The sequence below is a fragment of the Gymnoscopelus braueri genome, assembly GCF_963280865.1.
Source record: "Gymnoscopelus braueri genome assembly, chromosome: 18".
NCBI lineage: Eukaryota > Metazoa > Chordata > Actinopteri > Myctophiformes > Myctophidae > Gymnoscopelus > Gymnoscopelus braueri.
In genome coordinates this window covers 24,918,303-24,929,382 of record NC_137618.1, presented here as the reverse complement: position 1 = coordinate 24,929,382, position 11,080 = coordinate 24,918,303, and positions in this window count along the sequence as shown.

Sequence of the window (11,080 nt, the reverse complement as noted above, 5' to 3'; positions counted from 1 at the left end):
ACAGAGATTGGAGATCTCAATGTTCTATTTCTTCTTTGACTAACTGTTGACTTCTGCAGTAGCCAAATTACAGTATGTGGTGCAATTGCTTTAGTTTGTCATTTATAGCTTAGTCAATTTAGTAGTATTTTGACTTTTGTTTACGTTTCTGCTCACTACTAATATTTTGTTTGTTTAACATTCTCCTACAGGGCTGTGACCGGTCCTGGTGTGCGTTGCCCGGCCTGACTGACATTGACAGTCCTTTTGGTGTGTGATGAGTAGCTAGCTGTGGACATTTATAATCTCAAGTGGCTGTAGACGTGAGGTCAGTGAGTCCACAGCCCATAGAACGAGATGAACATGATATACTTTAGTTGATACAGCAGTCAGCCACGGTATATGGGTACGTGTGTGTACATGTGATTTATTATTTCTTTGGGTCACCTTAGCCATTGTCGCAAAATCCCCCCCCCCCCCCCCCCCACGAAAGATGTGACAGGAGCAGCCACTGACACACACACACACACACACACACACACACACACACACACACACACACACACACACACACAGGCGCACATGCAGTGCGCATTATACTAGATACTATCTCTCTAGTATATCTTACAGTCAGTGCAACTTTTCTGTGTGGAATATTTTCCACACAGAAAAGTTGCCCTGACTGTAAAGATCTTCCTCATTCTAATCCCTTGTGTTCTTCAATGTTGCACATCTTTGTAGTTAGACAGTGTCGTTTGGTTTATATTTTAATTTACTAATGGACTTCCATTAATGCCACTGGCTGCAGCCGGTTTTGGTCACCCTTAATGAGGGTCCTTGTTAGTCACTGAATTAGCCCATTAAAAGAAACAAGGTCTCTACATTGCCCGTTCAAAGGCCCAGTAAGTTTCACAGTTGACAGTGTGTATGGGGCGGGCATGCCAGATAATTAATGTGGAGGTGTGTGTGTGTGTGTGTGTGTGTGTGTGTGTGTGTGTGTGTGTGTGTGCGCGTGCGTGCGTGCGTGCACGCGTGCAGAGAATTGGCTGCCTGTAGGACATCTACTTACTGTACTCACACATTTCAGTCTCTTGACAATAGTGTCCAAGCGCCCCCCACCCGACACACAGTCCTGTAGGGAAACAGTGTGACATCAGTCCTCTTGTCTTGCACTCTTGCCAATCAACTGCCTTTAATTCCCCTTTTCTCCTTCGTCCTTCCCCTGGACTGTCCCCTCTTCAGCTCCACTTAGCTCGGAACTGGCTCATCAAAGGGCTTTTTCTTTCTTTCTCATTTTCGCCCTGCATGGCGGAACACTTTTTTGTCTTTTAATTGCCTCAGCATCGCGTGGCTCTTGCAGGGGCCTGTTGTTTTTACCCTCGCCATTGTAATTTGCCCATCTCTCCCTTGCGTGCGTGTCCACTGCTTATTTAGGGCCTAATTGAGGCACTTTGGTAATTAGGGAAGAAGTGTTTGAGAGCAGAGGGAGAGCATGAGAGTGGGGTGCGAGCGGACATTACCTGTAATTAAAGTACATGATGGGTTTTATGGCTTGGCCACCCTCCTGATGAGACGTCGCCTCCAAACCCTAGCAACAGAGGCACTGTCACATACAACCCAAAACGCCCTTTTCACCAACAGCAAAAGAAAGACCCCCACCCCCCCACACACACACACACACACACACACACTTTTTCTTCAACGACAAAATAATCATAGAAACATACAGACAAAATAAACACACATACATACTGTAGGTACATGTGTGTACACACACACACACACACACACACACACACACACACACACACACACACACACACTAAAACAAATACTGGTTTGTTCATTCTTAAGACAAATATATATTTCGAAAGAGTGCTGAATGAAGGGAACACTACAAGAAGACCATTAATTACAGAGGAGAACATTTGGCCCCTTGACACTGGCCCTGGCTCTGCTCAGATGGGGTCCCGCAAGAACAGAGTAAAAGTCTTCAGCCTCTAATGTGAGTCTTAAACAGTAGGACTGATTAGATTGATTGTGGGGTTGAAGGAAGGCGAGGTCTATTCTCACACTAAAGATCCTCATCTATTCTGCCTCTAACAGACATCACTGAGAGAGTGTCTGTCTGCAGCCTTGAGGCAATTGAATGCACACAGACTGAGGTTAGAGAAGGGTCTCCTCATAAGGGGGTCATTGTTCCTTGAGGCCAATCAACTGCCTCAAAGATATTATAAAGAGTCTTATTCTTTTTCAAAAGAAATGGGGTGGGGGGGGGGGTGACAAGGTTTGTACAGTTGCACATACTGTATATGAGGATACAAAAAAAAAAGTTGTTAATTAAGGCAAATCATTTTAGTCCTTGTATCTAAGTGTATTCTGTTTTACCTTATTCTATGTTAATAAGAATCTACTCATTTTCAACCCTTAATATAACATCTTTCCCCACCATTCCCACACATTGTTGGCCTCATAAATAAGGTGGCACCGGTGCAAATTAGCCGCCTGTATCTCATGTCAACATCCGCCCCAGGACCGGGCCTAATCTTGTCCCCATGTTTTGAAACAGATGGCTACTACTACAATAAAAAAATAGCAAATTATTTTAGCAGCAGGCAGCTAAAGCAATTAACAACTGGCATTATGTGTTGATTAAAATCCATTTGGTCTCAACGAAGAGAGAAAAAGTCTAATTTTCCACAGTCTCTTGGCTCGAGTACAGTGACCTTGACCTGAGCACAGCTGTCACTCAACAAGGGAAACAAAAATAAAACCAATGTGCCTATCCACCACTTCACCACTCTTCTAATTGGCCAACACGTCACATACTGTGCGTCTATGTTTATTTAAAATGCTTTGGGATCTAATAAACTATTTAGGATGTATTGATTTGCCACAGAGACCTGTCTAATATATTAACCACATGAACCCTAGCGTCCGTATTCTGGGTATGTTATAATAGGCAAACATTTCGGTGAAAATAGCAGATCTACAAGCTCACAACATGTTGCAAAGTGTCGCATTGCGATTGATCAATTAGCTCCCAAAGGTTGAAACTATACTGCCTGTTTTGTGGTCGAGATATTTCTCAAATTGCTTTCTATTCAAGCTCCGTTTTCCGTTTTGCCACTTGACTTTGAGACTGGGTTTTGTTTGTGAAAGAAAAGAATGCGGAAAATGATTCTCAGGCTTTGTTACCAATGAGATTGCACTTTGTCTCTGAGCCAGAAATTCTCATTTTCACTAAACACCTAATCAGTACCATTCATCTGGCTATGGCTGCCTAGCTGTCCCTGCTCTACACCTGGCTTTGCCTTCTTTAATTACTGGGAGACAGGCTCTCTCTGATCTGGAGCCAAGCATGGAATATGAGTGGCATATTCGAAAGGAAATCATACAAGCTCAAACCAATTCAATTACCCAACAATCAAAGTAGAAAGGCCTCTAATTGCGGCAAAAAGGGTTTCGAGTGAGAGGCTTTTTATGTGAGAGGGGCAAGGACATTATAAGCAGGGCGCAAAGGCCGCCTGCAGGGGGTGCTAAGCTCAAACTAATAAACAATTCTGTACAGAATGACTAATAGGAGAGGAAGGAAAGACAAACTGTAATCTCATAGGTCACACAGGGAGCAAATGCTTTTTCTGCCCTATATGTGACTATAGCACTCAGGGAGACATTTAGTTTATAATTTCATGTTTCTCAAGTCTGTCATTATGTGAAATTGTACAGAAAAATTATGGTTGTGAGTGAGAGAGAAGGGAGAAGTGTAAATGGCAGTGACATTATGAGTGGGCAATGTAGTCAGACTGTGACAAGAAATAAATAAAAAATACAAATTTGGAAAAGAAATGACTACTAACTACTTTACATACTGTTGGTATGAAAGAGGTGCTGCCTGGACATGCAACAACACCTTGATATCATGCTAAGGCATTCTGGGAGTTTGAACCTGTCAATAAAATCTTCAAAAAACACAAACACCAACAAATAGGAAGAAAAAAAGAAAAAAAACATCACACACTACAAAAGGTCAATCTCAAGTTTGAGTAGTCTCCTTCCTGGACCCCCTCATTGTGTGCTGGGACATTGTGAATGCACACAAAAGAACAACCGCCCCACACACACCACCACCACCACCCTACTCCTCCCCAACTCAATGAGCATCCAAACATGGCCCCTCATCCTATTGGGGAGATCAAAGATTGCCTTTAATCTCAGTCATTCCCTGCCTGCTCGTGTTTCCCTCCCCTGCCTCTGGAAATGGCGGAAGATTTTAATGTATGTATCTGTCATCGCCCCCCCCCCTTTTCCCGCTGTGTCCTACCTAGTTATTACAGTGGGAGCTCCAGACCCAAAGCCATATAAAAGCCCTGGATTGGGGGATGGAGATGCAGGGATGGAGACAGTAACCCCCACCGACTGCAGAATGGGATAACTTGTTACAACTATGCTACAAACTGACAACTTCCAGTTTGTGAGTTCCCCCCCCCCCCTCCCCTACACATTGTTTTATTTCAGGGTGTTGTCGTTAATTAAATTAAAAGAGAGGAGCTGTTGTCACATACTGTGTTGTATAAACATTACCTTCCGCAGCTCTGTAGTCACTCACACTCAATTTCACATTCCAAATGTCCGCACATCACTTGCACCTGTGTATGGTTGTCCTGGAAGGGAAGAGACCACTCCCATCAGATGATAAAAAGTGATCACTCAGAATAACTTTGTAATGATTTGCAGTGACCCTTCCCTAGTCTAAGGGGACATTTTCCATACACCCTCAATCAGTGGTGGAAAAAGTACTCACATTTTTTACTTACGTAAAAGTATCAATACTGCAATATAGAAATACTCTTACAAGTAAAAGTCCGGAATGTACTTGAGTAAAAGTACAAAAGTATTGGCATCAAAATGTACTTAAAGTACCAAAAGTAAAAGTACTTATTATGCAGAATGTCCCATTTCAAGTTTTCAAATGTATAAACATCTTTTGAAAATAGCAGATCTACAAGCTCACAATTCTCACAAAAAAAAAAAGAAAGAAGAAAGAAGCATTGCGACGCATTGTGAGTTTGTAGATCGGCTATTTTCAAATGGCCGAAATGCATATAGGGCTGAAGTGGTTGATGTATGGTTTAAAGGTTTATGTCACAGAGTTTTACATCCCCATCCAGGTTGTTGATTGCTTTGGCATTTCAAAAGCAGATTGGATGTCATGAGATTGGCTGGGCAGGAGGACTGTTATTGTTGACAGTCTGATCATGTCCTGCATTGACATTCTGAATCACCTGAGGAAGAGATACTCTTCTGTTTCTTCTGTACATACCGCATTGCACTTGTGCACAAGCAATACTTATATTTTACTTTGTACAAATACAAGTGTGCTTTCAACCACAATTTCCAAACATATTAACTTGTGTCTTCCCCATAGATCAAAATGCAGACACTTTTGTCACAATTCCTTGAAACACGCTTGAACCCTCTTTCATAGTCAGATAGATCTTTCCTCTTGCCATCTTGATCCAAAATTAAGATCAACTGGGCCTGCTCTGCATTTTTCGTTGTCTTGTAAGGAAGCAGACAAACATGTACAGGCAAAGTATAGTCAGTTGTTATTTAGCCATGTCACTTCTGACTAACATGTATTACAATTTACACAAGGCCTAATTATTAGATTGGCCTATTTTAACGGTTTCGAGTTTGTACTGTACATTACATCAACACTTGTCGTCATAATTGTAATTAAATAATCATTTGGTCTGCACTTCTTTGTGGTATTATTTTTCACTGTTTATTTGCATACAGTATGCAGTGAATTGTGGTATCTGCATTTAACCCATCCTAAGTATCAGGAGCAGTGGGTACTACGGGGGCAGCGCCTCGGGGAGCAGTTAGGGGTTAAGTGTCTTGCTCAGGGACACTTTGACACGTAGGCCGGGGCGTGAACCTTCTGTTTCCCAGGCAGCCTCTCTACCCACTCAGCTATGGTAGCCGGCGTTGCTTGTCATACATTTTCATGGTTCTTAATCTAGAAGGTGAGTTTATCCTTTATTCAAATTGGCTTAAAGGACAACTTAGTTTTTTTTACAACAGTTCTTTTATTAGTTTGTAATGATGATAATTAAAAGATGAGTGTTTTAAAAAAATCATGTATTGCTTTCTATCGTTTTTTAATGATTTAGAGGTTTTTAACTAGGGGGCGGGGGCATTCGGTACATTGGTAAATAGTCATGAACGCAGCCTCCGATTTCCGTGAAACTTTGTACGCACATCCCCACTATAGGCCAAGGAAGAAATGCCACCCTACGTTTTTCAAATCAGCCTCATGGTGGCGCTGTAACAGGCAGATTCACTAAGGCCAAAACGTGGACTACGTAGGTGTTAGCGCCCCGAACACCAAGTAACAACAAAATGGCAAACCAAATTACATGTACATGGCTTTATATGTTTGGGTTGTTGTGAGCTGCTTCTCATGCTGATCGGCGTATTGATTTGGAGTGTTACAGGCCATTCACACAGGATGTAGACAGGTGGCAAATGCATTGCGGTTTACTGCTTGTCAGACTTGTGCTCGAAATGAATATTGTGTGCTTTGTGTTGTTATTCAAGTATGGCAATACGTTGGGGATTATGTTGTCAGACTTTAGGTGTAGTGTTGTGTCATGGTGTTCATTTGAAATTTATGTTGATATATCGTGTGTTTCGGTGAAACATGACTGAAACGTAACTGATGTCAGTTTGTTATGATCACCCCTTCTCCCTTTCCTCATTGTCTCCGCCAGGCCGAAAGGCATGGCCGAGACTGTTTTGCAACCTGTCTGTCCGTCCGTCCGTGTGTCCGTCTGTGAACAGCTAATCTCCGGCATTGTTGGCTTGATGGCAGCTAAACTGTGCACACACACTCCCTGGATGCCAGAGCTGAACCTCTGCCCCAAATATTTCACATGGGCCTGTTATAGCGCCACCAGGAGGCCGATTTTTGCGAAACACATTTTTTTATTGTACGCCTACAGATCACACAAACCGCTACACAGTATATTTACAGTCATTAAACAAAACGGGTCTTTGAGATTTTTCATATTCCATCCTGATTGGCTAAGATTGGCCTCCAAAGTTTGCAGGAGTACTCGAAGAAATGCCACTTGAAAATGTTCAAATCAGCCTCATGGTGGCGCTATAACAGGCCGATTCGTGTTTTTACCTATAACTGACAGATCTGTGTAAAACTTTGTATGCGCACTGCCTAGAGGCCAAGGAAACCTTTGCCCTGCATTTTTCACATCTGCTTTTTATAGCGCCACCAGGAGGCTTATGAATTATTTTTTTTGATATTTTCCTTTCCAAATTTCACGCATGTAATCAAGACGGATCTGTTTAATTTTTCATATTCCATCCTGATTGGCTAAGATCTAAAGTTTGAACAAAATGACGCAAATCATCAACGCAGCGTCCGATTGTGGTGAAACTTTGCACGCACATTCGCACTACGTTGAGGAACAAATGCCACCCTTTTAAAATTGCCCTATTATAGTGCCACCAGGAGGCACATTTTTGCAAAACGTTTCTTTTTTATATTACTCCTAAACATTTTGTCCAAACAATCAGTGACGCAAAGTGATCAAGACTGATCCGTCTGATTTTTCATATTCCATCCTGATTGCTGGCCCACAATAACCTACCTGACCTGTAGGTCACCTACTGTAAGACCTGTGCTCCGATGAGCACTTTTTCTAAATGATGTTAAGTTAATTTGTGTGGTTGTGTTGTATGCAGTTGCCATAAAAAGTTAATTCCTTGAACAGTCGTTTGCATGGCTTGTTATTATAAGCAATGCTTTGGCCATTACGATACTATATAAACAAAAATGTTGCCAATATTTATTGTTTTTGACCTTGTTTGCTCTCTGCTTGCTCTGACGCCACGGTGACGGCAAGCTGAGCGGCAAGTTGCCGCCTATCCGCATCCTGTGTGAACGGCTCGGGCAGGAGGTCCTCCCAACGCGCCTCACTCCATTGCTGGCTCAACAGCCAGTTATTTGGTTGTTTACTACAACAGAACAATGAGAGCCAAATGGGCATGCCAATGACATAATTTGCTTATTGTTATATACTGTGTAGGCTATATGTAGGCTATTTGCCCTAGTAGTCCAATTTAAAGTAATAGGCTTTTTATGTTTGGCTCCAATTTTCAAGAATATAGCCATAAAGTGTGTGATAAACCATTTTATCCATTATTGAAGACCCCTGCTCTGTCCACCCAACCTTCATGCTGCCCCCGCACCCACCAGGTCCCCGGTTGGGTACTATTTCCACCCAGCTGGACATTGTATACAATTGAGGAACTCCCTGCCTTAATACTGTATATTGTGTGATGTTACAAATATCATTGGCTGCTTGGCTAGAGACGGCTCTTATTTCTTTTATCCATCAAGAGTGTGCAGTTGGTAGTTTTGCTTTGAAAACTATATTACATATTGGACAGTAGCAACAGTCACAGTGGGGACAGAACACGGCAAGATGCATCATGTACATATACGTGTACACGGGCACACATACACACATACGGAGCCTGCACCTTAGTATCGACTATTACAGCTAGCAGACACTCTTATCCAGAGCATCTTAACCCATTTAGACCTGAGGCTGATTCTAAAAACGCCTTCTAAATCCTGACTGATGTTGCTATATATGCTGTATAGCAACAACTACACAGAGGTGTTCCCGGCTTGAAAGGTACAGTAGGCTATAACGTGTAGGTGTTCCAGGTCTAAGTGGAAGAGACAGATAAGAAACAAAATAATTTAGTCAGTAAATCCACAATACTGCCAATTAGTTTGTTAAGCTTCACCCATTCATTCACAGTAGTTAAAGTTTCAGAAGCATGGGTCTCTTCACACACCTGATTACAGTATGTGTGTATTTAACGCTGAGCACATGAACGACTCTAAGCAGAGTAGCCGTGCAAGATGGACATTTACTGACAGGATAGAAAAACATTTGTCGTACAGTAGTTGTTGACAGTAGACGTAATATCCAAGGATATTGTGCAAATATATACCGTATGAATATGGTGCTGTGGTGTGCACAGTAATGAGGGTAAGATGTTGTAGTGAGATAAAGTTGCGTGTCAGCTTTCCGGTATGACGGGGACAGCTGCAGGTGGTCTAGCTGAATGCGTAGCTGTAGACTGACAGGTCTAACAGAATTAATGACTTACTGATCAAGGCCTTCTGTTGTTTGACATAGACAAACAGAGATGATTCAAATGGATGTTTTTTGGAGTCTTTTTTTGGTGTGTGTGTGTGTGTGTGTGTGTGTGTGTGTGTGTGTGCGTGTGCGTGTGCGTGTGCGCGTGCGTGCGTGTGCGCGCATGCGTGTCCTTATGCCATGCACCCTGATTTCGGGCACGCTCTCCACCCTCTGGTCGTACAATAACTGGGGGAAACACACCTCCATGCAGTAGCCTCCATTAGACTGCAGCAAGGCAAAGTGGAACTGTGCTGTAGTCTGTAGACATCCCCCTGGAACTATCACCACCGGTACAGTCAGGCCTCTGTAGCTGATACCACCACCAGGCCCTCTGTGGCTCCAAAGGTCTTATGCACTCCAGATCTCTGCAGAGTGTAAAATTACAAGTGTACACACAATTATAACACTTAGGCCTATGTGGGTTGACATAATCTGAGTTCCCAGAAGTTTTCGCCAGCTCGGTGAGGAACAGGGTTGACAAGGCTCCATTATAACAGAGGAATGTTGTACTCTAGTGCATTGGTTCTCAAAGTGGTCCTTGGGGGGGTACCAGGGGGTCCCCAACTAAATTTGTTAAAATAGCATCACAATCATAACCGCTTATCCCTATTTTATACTTTGGCTATTCAAAAATGGCAGATATACAAGCTCACAGCGCGTCACTTCGTGCCGCGCTGTGAGCTTGTAGATCTGCTATTTTTGAAAAATCATGAAAATGTGTGCACATCTTTGAATATACTGTATATATTTTCTTTTAACTCAAATCTTTGCTTCTGGGGCTTCCCTGGCACAAAACATTTTCAGATGGGGGTCCGCGGCCGAATATATATCAATTTGGGGGTCCTTGACATGAAAGACTTTGAGAACCACTGCTCTAGTTTATACTGAATAGAGTACAAGACAAGGATAGAACCGGGCCTATACTGAACCCAGGGTGCAAAGGTACGCACGCTCCTACTGTACGCTCGTGCAATGTAATGGAGAAATGTGGGCTAAACAGATGAATGCCCTCTATCATGTAATGAGGAGGCAGATGACTGCAGGCCAGAGAGACTCTTGACTGTAAGCTTTCAGAGGCTAATGACTCATAAAGCATCGCTGCCACCTCAACTTGACAAATGGCAAATGTCAGCGGCATATTCTCCTGGTAGGCATAATTTTATTAAGTGCAAATATCACTGTGTCTCCTTAGGAGACGCTCTCAAAGGTTAGATCAACAGCAGCAGTGGTTTCGTGCGTATTAGCCGAGGTTCCCCCCCCTTTTATTTTTTGCAGAGGGCCCCCAGAGTTGATGGATACAACCAGTGAAGCATGAGGAGAGACACCCTAACTAAATGCAATAAGGAGACATTCATTCCAATGCAAAAATCATGTTTATTTAAAAGCCTGGGACAATAACCTTATGGAAGACACCAAGGTAAGGGGTGAAGAGGGGTGTGGGGTGTCAGCAGAGCCGGGGGACGGAAAGAGAGGTGGAGAAAAAAAAGGAGCGAGAGAGGGAAAATGAGAGAGACATGGCATATACGTAGAAGGCCAGATCATTTTCTCCCATTTATTGGCTGTGGTAATTTGTTGACGCACTCATCCATGCAGGGTCTTTATGTTTAATGCAGGCCTCCGGTGGGGAATGGAGGGAAGAGAGGCAGGAAGAGAGGGGGAGGGGGGCGGTGTTAAGGAAAAGGAAAGAAGGCCAATAGGGGGTTGGGGTAGGGGTGAACTCTGAGAGATTAGCCACCACTTCTCAGTGTGAGAGATGGAGGTGGATGAATATCAATCCTTAAAGTGGGCCCCAGATGCTTTCTAATGGGGATTTCACATCAGACCTGACCCTACACAATATAGCCACCAGATAATTG